The sequence below is a fragment of the Ranitomeya variabilis genome, chromosome 4 (assembly GCF_051348905.1).
Source record: "Ranitomeya variabilis isolate aRanVar5 chromosome 4, aRanVar5.hap1, whole genome shotgun sequence".
NCBI lineage: Eukaryota > Metazoa > Chordata > Amphibia > Anura > Dendrobatidae > Ranitomeya > Ranitomeya variabilis.
This window is the reverse complement of record NC_135235.1, coordinates 82215907-82228567: the sequence shown is the minus strand read 5'-3', so window position 1 is coordinate 82228567 and position 12661 is coordinate 82215907.

The following is a 12661-nucleotide window of genomic DNA, read 5'->3' as shown; positions in this document are numbered from 1 at the left end:
CCTTCTTATAATCACATTATAAGGCAATTTAACTTTTACATTCTCCTTCTTTAAATCTGCAGGACCGCCTGTCCTAACGGCGCCAGACCTACTGCCTCTCCTTTCTTACAGGACCGCTCCTTTCAGCCCGAGCCTTCTGTCTTTTCAACTACTATACACAGTATAGAACATAACATTACTTTCAGTTTAAAAGCACCGAGCCATCTCTACATGACTCCTAGGAGGCAGTAGGGAGCACCTTTAATAAGGTGCAAACTATTTACAAAAAGTTTGTATCATGCACTGTTCATGATTGCGGCTGTTCTGGAAACTTTGTGCAAAAACTCAGAAAAATAAACAAAACAATAGGGATCCCGGGTCAACAAGGAATCCCTTTAAAAGTTAACCCTGAACGGGTTTAGCAGCAAAACAGGAAACGAACAAACAGTTAAAGAACTATTTACATGTTCAAGAGTAGTATTATCTTACTCATCTTTCGGTACAGAAGGTGGTTCCCCACCCCTGGCTGAGGCAGCACCCATGCTGGTAGTTGGTCTCTCAGGCGCCATCAGATCAGCCGGTGTCTGGATTTGAAGGCTAATCCTGCTTGCAAGTTCAGCAGCCGCTACAAGGCGTACGGTGGTGATAGGAACAAGATCTGGCAAATCGGGATCAGTCATGATCGGGGCAACAGGGGGCGCTCTCTCAGGTTCACACCGTCGAACGTTCCGGGCGCACCATCCTTGTGCATTCCGATGACGGGTGTAGGTCACCTGATCCCCCCTTTGTAATGGGTCACCATCTCGACTGCAGCAGGGGGTTTTCACGTTGTAACTAGTAACAAAGACATCAGTTGGTAGCCCCGGTTCCTGTATGGAGCCCCATCCCCTCTTCGGGTGGTAGGCCAGCACAGTTCCCCGCTTTACCACGTCTTTCCTGCCAGGCGCAGACTTCCTACGTTGTGTGTCATGTTGTTCGGTCTCGTCTCGATCTTTCCAGTGTTGTATTAGACATTGCTTATACTGTTCCCAGGTAAGTACCGCAAGGGTGAGGCCATCCTCCTGGGTTCCATCCGGCCCGGTCCAGGGGGTGTCCCACCGGAGGATCACCCCGTCTAGGCCCACATCTATGGGTTCTCCCATCTTGGTTGGTAGCGGAGGCACTAGCTTCCCCATCGCGTTAGAGGTGAGGATCACCCGCTCCACCAAGAAGGAACGATTATTGCTGGGGTGAGGAGCGGTCACAGGAGCGGGATCGGTCAGTGGAGCCGGATCGGTCGGGAGAGCAGAACCGGCCCGGGGAGTAGGGATGCCGTCCATACCTGCGCCTGATGTGATTCCACCGATGTCGCTCCGGTCCGTTGACAAGGACACTGGAATCGGCTGCAGCCCGGTCCGCGGCTCTTCCGGAGTGGTCTCTGGATGTGGCTCCGCCCTCCATGGCTCCGTGGCTGGGATAGGTAAGCTCGGCTCCTCCACCGGCGGCTCCAAGGAGTTCAGGTCCTTCACCGGCGGTGGACGCAAGTCCGTCTCTGATGGGCAGGGGCAGGCCAGGATTACCTCGCTGTGGCTCGGGCACTTGCTGCTCATCGTCGCTGTCGGGCATTCGGCGGCAACGCATGCACCTGGCTCCGCCATTTCTCCGAGGTCGAGCTCCTCCTTCACCTCGTTCCCGCCGTTGCAAGTCAGGGGGCGGTTCTCCTCTGCTGCTGGGTAGGTCGTCCTCTCGCAGCAGGAGTTGGAGGGGGCGGTCGCTACTTCTGGCGCCGCTTTGGTAGTCTCCTCCCATGGCACACCCTTCTTCTTCCTCTGCGCTCCCTGTGATGCTGCAATGGCGGCGACTTTTGGCGGGAACTTTTGGCGGTAAATGGCAACACACAGCCTTTGTAATAAAGTACAGTCCAAGCACAATAAATCACAGTTCCAAGGCACACATGACCTGATTCTTCAGGCTTAAGTAGATCCTGTTCGTGACACCAAAAATGCAACGCCCCCACTGCCGCAGGGCCGAGGGGTACCCGGTACCGGGCCTCTGAGTCTCTGCTCTGGGGTTGTCACGGTGGCTAGGCCCGGTCCGTGACCCTGCCGAGGGGCGTACAGTGATAGGTATGACGGATGGTGGTGGTGGTGAGGCTGTAGTGGTGCGGTGCAGTAAATAACGAGGACACCAGGTTGCAGTCTCTTTACCTCTTTACTGAAGATCTCTGGGTCCTCAGTCCAGAATCTGGATAACCAGGCAGCGCAAGTCCGGCCGGTCCAATGACACCTCCAGAGTTCTCTTAGCAGGTGGAAATCTGTGCCTTCCTTCTAGCGCTATGTGTTGCGGTCCTTCCCTGCTGTGCTTACGGAAAGTCCCCACAACTGTTGTGTCTGTTTCTTAAGTTCCCTCACAACTCGATTAGATGATGTTCTGCTAATCCTCCGTCCCTCCCTGATGTTACGGTTGGGACGGCACCCGTTTGACGGGTAGGCTCGGAGCTCTTCCGGGACCCTAGAGTCGCCCCTCTCCACAAGTTGCCCCCCAAGACTGAATAGGTGATTTAAGTGAGACAGCCCGCCTTAGACTGACTGTCCTGCCGCTGTTTAGAGTATCGCTTGAAGCTGGATGTTGTAATACTCCCTCGGCGTTCCGGCCACCGGTAGTGCGCCTCAGTAGGGTGTTGCCTCGGTCTTACAGCACGACCCCTACTGGTATTCTCCTTATTGCCTTGATCTCGTTTCTCACTCAGCACAATCTATCTCGCTTCTGATCCTTCCTTGGGCACCGCCGCTATCCTGAGCAGGCACGGTCCCGTTACGTTCGCTCAAGTTGCCAAGCCTCTGTCAGGATCCCACCCCTGACAGAGACCCTACTGTGTCTTCCCCCACAACACCCTCTGCCACAAGGTGTTGCCTGGTTCCAACCCAGTCAGCTTTCTGATCTAACTTCCTGCCTGACCCCCAGTTTACCCACTATGGTGGGGAGTGGCCTAGTGAATAGAACCCTTAGCTCCCCCCGGAGGCCCGACTGTGAAATGTATTGGTGTCTGTGATACCTGATCAGATGAACTCCTTCAGTGCCATCAAACGTACCATAGCTCCCCATAGTGGCGGAGCCACAGTACTGCAACGACCAGGACTCTGGGGCGCTGCATCAGCAAAATGGCATAATGGTGAAACAAACAAAACACAGTTCATATGAGTCCTTTCACTGCAGGTTTCACCTGCAGTTTTCCCTCACGGTCCTTTAGCTCCTTCGGGAGTTATGTGACATAATAAATAATAATCTTTATTTTCATATAGCGCCAACATATTCCACAGCACTTTACAGTTTTGCATACATTATCATAAGTATCCCCAATGGGGCTCACAATCTAAATTTTCCTATCAGTATGGCTATACAAACTCTTTGCAGATGCTGTTCTTGGTGGGATTTGAACCCAGGACTTCAGCGCCGCAATGCTAACCATTGAGCCACCATGACATCACTGCAGGTCTTCAACCACCTGCAGGGAAAAGGGGTACGGTGAGCACCCTCCCACCCACACTGCTGGTGCTCACATAAAACAGCTTCTGAGCAAATAGTGTGCTGGAAACACCAAACACTCATTTCATATCACTGACCGCTGCATGCGCAGTCACAAACCTCCCTTCCTCTACAAAGCCAGTGACTCTGTCACATCGTGGCTCCTTATCCCCATCCTTGTATGCGTGGCTCCTTATCGCCATCCTTGTCTGCATGGCTCCTTATCCCCTTCCTGGTATGCATGGCTCATTATTCCCATTCTTGTCTGCATGGCTCCTTATCCCCATCCTTGTCTGCATGGCTCCTCAACCCTATCCTTGCATGCATGGTTCCTCATCTCTATCCTGGCATGAATGGTTCCTCATCTGTATCCCATGAGAAAAGTATAAAAAAAATCCTACTTACGCTGGTTTTGGCTTACAAATACTGATGTAAAATACTGACCAAATACTGCTAGTGTGACGGCAGCCTTACAGTCCCTGCGCGCCCTCGCAGCATCTTGTTCCTGTGCCAGTAGCATCTGTGTCTGAGCGATCACGTGTCCCCGCTCATTAAGGGAATGAATATTCACCTCTCTCCACACCTATGGGAGTGGAGAGAGGTTACCTTATTGAGCGGGCACCCGTGATAGCTCGGCAGCTGCTGGAAGCCGGCGGCTGCGGCTGAAACTGTGCGCGCTATAAGAGAAATGAATACTCACTGCCAGTACAGTGAATATTCATTTCTCTTTAGCTGCAGGCACACGCTTTAGCCAAAGCATTCTGCTCCTGCCTCCTGTGACCCGCTGCTCCACCGCTTCCCCTGCCATCTTCTAGTCCTGAGGAGATTGAGTGCGTGCCCACTGGGAGGGCTCTGCGTGCCCCCTCTGGCACGCGTGCCATGGGTTTGCCGCCACTGGTCTATATGATCATTAGGCTGGATGACTCCATAGCCAAAGTCATTGCGTTCATTGCACCAACAATAAATGGTGACAAATTTGACATCAGATAATTTTGGTGGTTGCAGTTTTTGTACTTGAGGTATTGGATGTATAAAATGAAAGTGACTGTTTTCCTGATGTATAGTATGAATGTACAGTTTTCATCTACAGATATCAAAGTCAATAACCATTAGATTCTACTGCTCAGGCTGCACCAGCAACATCTTAATGGAGCCAACATTTTTTTCTCTCCAGTAAAATGTCGCCTCCGGATGATGCTACTGCCAACCACGTCCGCCGGCGCCATTTTGATTAAGATCATTTTTTTCCCAACAAAATTATATGACAAAATCAAATGAATTCAAGCATATTATCCACTTTATCATGCTACATCACAGGCGCCAGTGCCTGCCTGATGAATGTTAATTTTTTTTTTCAAACATCATTCTATGCAGTATGTAAAATTGGGGCAGGTCACTGAAGGATCACTGACCTATCATAAACCCATACAGATGCATGTCAGAGCAGAGCACCACATAAAGATCCCCCCTCCACATAAACTAAAAACTACACATACAGATTAAGCAACAACCACAAGATGGATTTCATCAACCAAGGCGTCATTTTAATCAGTATAACTGTATAACTTTAAGTTAAGAAACAGGAGGTTTAGATGTTATTTTGCTGTTTCACTGCTTAGTAGTAAGTTGTGCTCCATGCTGGAGTCACAAACGGAAAATTAGTAAATATCTTCTGTTGTTCTACAGGAATTTTCTCATTCAGTTCCGCACTGCGTGGTGCTGGGATCCGCTGTCCCATGATGACCTCCATGTTATTTTCTGTTATAACAGGAGATGGGGCTTTTCCTGACTCCATATCTGTCCAGTTTACACTTGAAAAGAAGGGGTGATTTCTGATTTTTCCATTTACCCCTAGCCGGACAGATTGGTCTTTGCAGAGAAGCCTGGATATAATGTGAGCAGCAGCGTAGTCAGTGAGGTCTTCATATGATGGTTCCTGGTAGATGACATTATTCTCAATCTCTTCACTGGTGTCTCCTTCAAATGGTGAGTCTTGGAGGATCATGTTGTATAAAACAACACCGAAGGCGAACCAGTCTACACCGGCATCATAAAAGTCTCCCATGATCATTTCTGGGGCGCCATAGCCAGGTGTTCCTCCGAAATCACTGGCATTAAATCTCTCCTCACATAGACATAGTCCAAAGTCTGTAATTTTGATGTGGCCGTCGCCAGTCAGCAGGATGTTGTCCGGTTTTATGTCCCGGTGGATGATGCCGTTGGTGTGCAGGAATTGTAGGCCACAAACGATTTCTGCTGCCATAAATACTATAGAGTCCCTCAGAGGAATGGTGCTATATATATAGTCATGCAGATCCCCTCCACTGGCCAGCTCGGTGACAAAATAGGCATGGTGTTCAGTCTGAAATGCGGCATGGCAGTGTGTTAGGAATCTGCTATTGTGGGTAATCTTCAGGACATGGTGTTCCACAAGGCATTCAGGGTGGGAGATAAGGATTTTCTTCTTTATGATTTTAAGTGCCACATTTTCTCTTCGTATCTTATCAGTGGCCAGCATAACCTTTCCATAACCCCCTTCTCCGAGTATACTACGGAAGATAAACTTATCCCTGGTGAGAGGGACAGTGATCTTTATTTGTTTGTTACTGGGACCGCTACATTCGCCAGAGATGTCTTCTTGAATGGCGGCTGGATCTTCCCGTTTCCTCTTTTTCCCAGTTCCTTCCTCTTCTGCTATACTCTCATTGCCTTTCGTGTTAATGGTCCTGGTAGGACCCACATTGGCGCTTTTCTTCTCTCTTGTAATCAGTCTTTTCAGAATGTTATCAGCTTGATTTCTGATGTATAACACAAGCTTGCCAGATGTTTTTTGTATAGTTTTTAGGAAGGGAATATTCTTAGTTCCCTCATTGTCAGGTATTACCTGATCAGCCTGCCCAGATTTCTTGGGGTCCTTCTTCCTAACCTTAGCTGGAAGTTCCTTGTCATTTGCAAGGTCTTGTCCATCTGGTGTTGTCGGTGTTCTTCCCAGAATTAATGTCTTTTTTCTCTTTTTCCCTGTGAAGTCCATGTCTTGTCAGGCAACAACAGGGCAATTACCAAAAAAAAGTATGTAAAATTAGCAAAATGCAATCCACACGTATATTGTAGTCAAAGCCAACCACAACTGAAGCCCAATGGCTGCAGTCAGTTGTCCATGGAACTTTGCGGAATGTGATGTCACAATGTAGGTGATGTCAGCAGATGTATGCGAGTGTTCCATCACTGCAGAAAATGAAAGTCGCGGGTAGGGGCGGGGCTTAGTCACCATTGACTATAATGGAGTCTGTTGAGTGGGTAATATTTAATGACCTGAAGCTGGAAATCGGTGACGCTTCATGGAATAAATGACACCAGGAATAAGCAACAGTAGTTTTAAATTTGTTTTATTTTATTTTTTGTTAGGTTATTTTGCATAGGGCAGTGATTATACACATTATCAGTTCTTTAATGTAAAATTATTTAAAAAAAGTATATTAAATATAAGTATAACAAATATGTCTGTTCATTTTACTTAAAACACAAAATTCTACTGCGGAAGGGCTGAGAAAATGTTCTTGTGAAGAAATCTTGTGACAATTACCCAGATATCAAGAGCTTCCAAAAGCTAATTATGCCTAAATATGGTACGTTGGGTAGTTAAAGAGATTTTTCCAGGTAGTCGGTGTTTCGGAGGTCTGTATTTTTTTTTTTAAATTCGTTTATTAATTGCAAAGTAAATCATACAATACACACATTTGCATTTGTTTCTATCATTATCCATTATGACATACAGTGTGAATCGTTACAATGCATCATCACATCTGGAGTATTACAAGAGTAATAAACGGTGCATGTCAATCACAAGTATCCTATTGTATAACCTTAACTACATCAACTACTAAAAGAACTAAAAGAACGCCGCCAAAAGAAAATTCCATATAAATTTCACCCTGTAAGCAATGTCCCCAAAACCACAGACCCTACTTCCTACGTGTATATTAAATTGTTATAAATTATAGAGTATTATGGGAGGAGTTCCATTTACCCCATATTTTCTCAAATTTATCTGGACATCCTCTATTCTGATATAATGTCCGTTCATACGGGATAATTGAGTTCACTAAATCCACCCAAGCTCTAAGAGATGGGCAAGAACCACCCATCCATCGCAGCGCCAGTACCTTTCGCGCCAGAAACAGTGTCTCTCGCAAAAAAATCCCAGTGTGGTGATCCCAAGCCTCCACATCCCATACCCCAAATAAACAGGTCAATGGCTCAAGTGGGACAGGAATCAACAACAAGGATGTCAATAATGTCGTCACCTCTTTCCAATAATGAGAGATAACGGGACATTTCCATATCATATGAATAAAATCCGCATCACTTAAGTGATATCTCAGACAATCTGACGAATGGAGACGACCCATTTTAAAAAGACGAGTCGGGGTCAGATAGGATTGATATATAATGTATAGCTGAGTCATCCTATTGTTAATTGATGGGGAAACCTTAGTTGGAGATTCCAAAATGTCGTCCCATTCTTCCCCCAGTGTATCTGGAAGAAGCCCCTCCCACCTCCTCTTAATAGAATCTATAGTAGATCCCTCTCCTATGGATAATAGATAAGTGTATAAAGAGGAGATAAGTCATTGAGGACCTTGTGAATTGAGAATTCCTATCAATGGTAGAGATGAAATGGCTCGACCCATACCCATATTTCGCACGTGTGATTGAAAGGCTGATCTCAATTGTAGATAGCGGAAAAACTGGGATCTTGGGATGTTATAAGTATTTTGTAATTGTTCAAAGGAGGTAAAAAAACCCTGGTTATGTATATTGCCCATTGAGAGAACACCGTGTGATATCCAAAATTCCGTGGATGGGTGGCCCAATAATCCCGGGAAATAACTGTTATTCCACAGTGTCATTTCTGCCACTATATCAACAAATTTAGTTATTTTTTTAATTTGACTCCATATTGATCTTGCCAAACGAAGCAAAGGTAGCAAACGGGGAACACCAAACCTCTCCATTTCCAAAAACCCCAATGGACAATCGATCCGAGCAGAATAAAGCAGATGGCTCTCTGAATTAGGGAGAGAATTAGAATTGCTGGGCATCCATTTATTTATCATTTTAACCTGCCCGGCCAGATAATATAAGTAGAAGTCTGGCAAAGCCGCTCCTCCCCCCCGCCTCGGTCTCTGCAGAGTAGATAGCCTAAGTTTAGGCCTAGTTTTCCCCCATATAAAAGACGTGGTTAGAGAATTTAGAGTCGCAAAGAGGGATTTAGGTATTGGGACAGCACTGTGTTGAAGGCAGTAACTTAATTTGGGGAGCAGTATCATTTTGATCAAATTAATGCGACCAGCCACAGAGAGAGGGAGTTTATCCCAGGTAGTAAATTTGGACTTTACCAGATCTATTAATGGGTAAATATTAAATTGTAAATCAAATCTACTATGTTGAGACATATGGATTCCCAGATATTTGAAATTGGAGACAATGGGCAACGACGAGAGAGTTTCGAGACGTGGCATTGGAATATGAGAAAGAGGCATCAGGGCGGACTTATCCCAATTTATATAAAGACCAGAGAATTTGCTGAATTTGTCTATAATCATTATTACTTTTGGTAGCGTATCCTCTGTTTGATCCATAAATACCACCATATCATCAGCATAAAGACCAATAATATCTACCCGATCTGCAATGCGTATCCCCTTGATGTCAATGGAGGACCTCATCCGTATTGCCAGAGCCTCTATCGCCAAGGCAAATAGAGCAGGGGAAAGAGGGCATCCCTGGCGAGTTCCTCTATGTAAAGAAAAGGGCTCAGATATTAAGCCATTCACTATCATACGCGCCCTGGGTTTCGTATATAATGTACCTATCCCTTTCAGATATTTGTCGCCAAAACCGTACGGGGTTACGGGGCGACCCTCAGGATTGGGCTTTCTCGCTGGCGCCAGGAGATCCGGCATTGGCTGACATTGATGCGTTTTTTCTGGCGCTTGGTTTGCTTTATGAGGAACCCAATCTTGAGATTCAGGCAGAAAAAGCCTTGCTGGCGATGTCTCAGGGCCAGGACGAGGCTGAAGTGTATTGCCAAAAATTTCGGAAATGGTCCGTGCTGACCCAGTGGAACAAGTGTGCATTGGCTGCAAATTTTAGAAATGGCCTTTCTGAAGCCATTAAGAATGTGATGGTGGGTTTTCCCATTCCCACAGGTCTGAATGATTCTATGGCCCTGGCTATTCAAATCGACCGGCGGTTGCGGGAGCGCAAGACCGCAAATTCCCTCATGGTGTTGTCTGAACAGGCACCTGATTTAATGCAATGTGATAGAATCCTGACTAGAAATGAGCGGAAAATTCATAGACGCCAGAATGGCTTGTGTTACTACTGTGGTGATTCTACACATGTTATCTCAGCATGCTCTAAACGTCTTACTAAGGTTGTTAGTCCGGTCGCCATTGGTAATTTGCAACCTAAGTTTATTCTATCTGTAACTTTGATTTGCTCACTGTCATCGTATCCTGTCATGGCGTTTGTGGACTCAGGTGCTGCCCTGAGCCTTATGGATCTGTCATTTGCCAAGCGCTGCGGATTTGTTCTTGAGCCATTGGAAAATCCTATCCCTCTTAGGGGTATTGATTCTACGCCATTGGCAAAAAATAAACCGCAGTTTTGGACACAGGTTACCATGTGCATGACTCCCGAACATCGGGAGGTAATACGTTTTCTTGTTCTGCATAAAATGCATGATTTGGTTGTTTTGGGTTTGCCATGGTTACAGACCCATAATCCAGTCTTGGACTGGAAGGCTATGTCAGTGTCAAGTTGGGGCTGCCATGGAATTCATGGAGATTCCCTGCCCTTGTCTATTGCTTCTTCTACACCTTCGGAAGTTCCGGCGTATTTGTCTGATTATCAGGATGTCTTCAGCGAGTCTAAGTCCAGTGCACTGCCTCCTCATAGGGAATGTGACTGTGCAATAGATTTGATTCCTGGCAGTAAGTTTCCTAAGGGGAGACTGTTTAATCTGTCGGTACCTGAACATACCGCGATGCGTTCATATATCAAGGAGTCTCTTGAGAAGGGGCATATCCGTCCTTCTTCTTCCCCTCTTGGTGCGGGATTCTTTTTTGTGGCCAAAAAGGACGGATCTTTGAGGCCTTGTATTGACTATCGGCTTTTAAATAAGATCACTGTCAAATTTCAGTATCCTTTGCCGCTGTTGTCAGATTTGTTTGCCCGGATTAAAGGTGCCAAGTGGTTCACCAAGATAGACCTTCGTGGTGCGTACAACCTTGTGCGCATTAGGCAGGGCGATGAATGGAAAACCGCATTCAATACGCCCGAAGGTCATTTTGAGTACTTGGTGATGCCATTTGGGCTCTCTAATGCCCCTTCAGTTTTTCAGTCCTTCATGCATGACATTTTCCGGAAGTATCTGGATAAATTTTTGATTGTTTATCTGGATGATATTCTGGTTTTTTCTGATGATTGGGACTCGCATGTGGAGCAGGTCAGGATGGTTTTTGAGATTCTGCGTGAAAATTCTTTGTTTGTAAAAGGCTCAAAGTGTCTCTTTGGTGTACAGAAGGTTCCCTTTTTGGGGTTCATTTTTTCCCCTTCTGCTGTGGAGATGGATCCAGTCAAGGTCCGAGCTATTCATGATTGGACTCAACCCTCGTCAGTTAAGAGTCTTCAGAAGTTCTTGGGTTTTGCTAACTTCTACCGTCGTTTTATCGCAAATTTTTCTAGCGTTGTTAAACCGCTGACGGATATGACCAAGAAAGGCTCTGATGTAGCTAACTGGGCTCCTGCTGCCGTGGAGGCTTTCCAGGAGTTGAAACGCCGATTTACTTCGGCGCCTGATTTGTGCCAGCCTGACGTCTCACTTCCCTTTCAGGTTGAGGTGGATGCTTCGGAGATTGGGGCAGGGGCCGTTTTGTCGCAGAGAGGCCCTGGTTGCTCTACTATGAGGCCTTGTGCCTTTTTCTCTAGGAAGTTTTCGCCGGCAGAGCGAAATTATGATGTGGGCAATCGGGAGTTGTTGGCCATGAAGTGGGCATTTGAGGAGTGGCGTCATTGGCTCGAGGGTGCTAAGCATCGTGTGGTGGTCTTGACTGATCACAAAAATCTGATGTATCTCGAGTCTGCTAAACGCCTGAATCCTAGACAGGCCCGCTGGTCATTGTTTTTCTCCCGTTTTGACTTTGTGGTCTCGTATTTACCAGGTTCTAAGAATGTGAAGGCCGATGCTCTGTCTAGGAGCTTTGTGCCTGATGCTCCTGGAGTCGCTGAACCTGTGGGTATTCTTAAGGAAGGAGTTATCGTGTCTGCTATTTCTCCAGATCTGCGACGTGTGTTGCAGAGATTTCAGGCTGGTAGGCCTGACTCTTGTCCACCTGACAGATTGTTTGTGCCTGCTAGATGGACCAGCAGAGTCATTTCCGAGGTTCATTCCTCGGTGTTGGCAGGGCACCCGGGAATTTTTGGCACCAGAGATCTGGTGGCCAGGTCCTTTTGGTGGCCTTCCTTGTCAAGGGATGTGCGGTCATTTGTGCAGTCCTGTGGTACTTGTGCCCGAGCTAAGCCTTGTTGCTCTCGTGCCAGCGGGTTGCTCTTGCCCTTGCCTGTCCCGAAGAGACCTTGGACACACATCTCTATGGATTTCATTTCGGATCTTCCGGTGTCTCAGGGCATGTCTGTCATCTGGGTGATATGTGATCATTTCTCCAAGATGGTCCATCTGGTTCCTTTGCCTAAGCTGCCTTCCTCTTCTGATCTGGTTCCTGTGTTCTTCCAGAACGTGGTTCGTTTGCACGGCATTCCTGAGAATATTGTGTCGGACAGAGGATCCCAGTTTGTTTCCAGGTTCTGGCGATCCTTTTGTGGTAGGATGGGCATTGATTTGTCGTTTTCGTCCGCTTTCCATCCCCAGACTAACGGACAAACGGAGCGAACTAATCAGACTCTGGAGGCTTATTTGAGGTGTTTTGTCTCTTCTGATCAGGATGATTGGGTGACCTTCTTGCCGTTGGCTGAATTTGCCCTTAATAATCGGGCTAGTTCCGCCACCTTGGTTTCGCCATTTTTCTGCAACTCTGGTTTCCATCCTCGTTTTTCCTCGGGACATGTGGAGCCTTCTGACTGTCCTGGGGTGGATTCCGTGGTGGATAGGTTG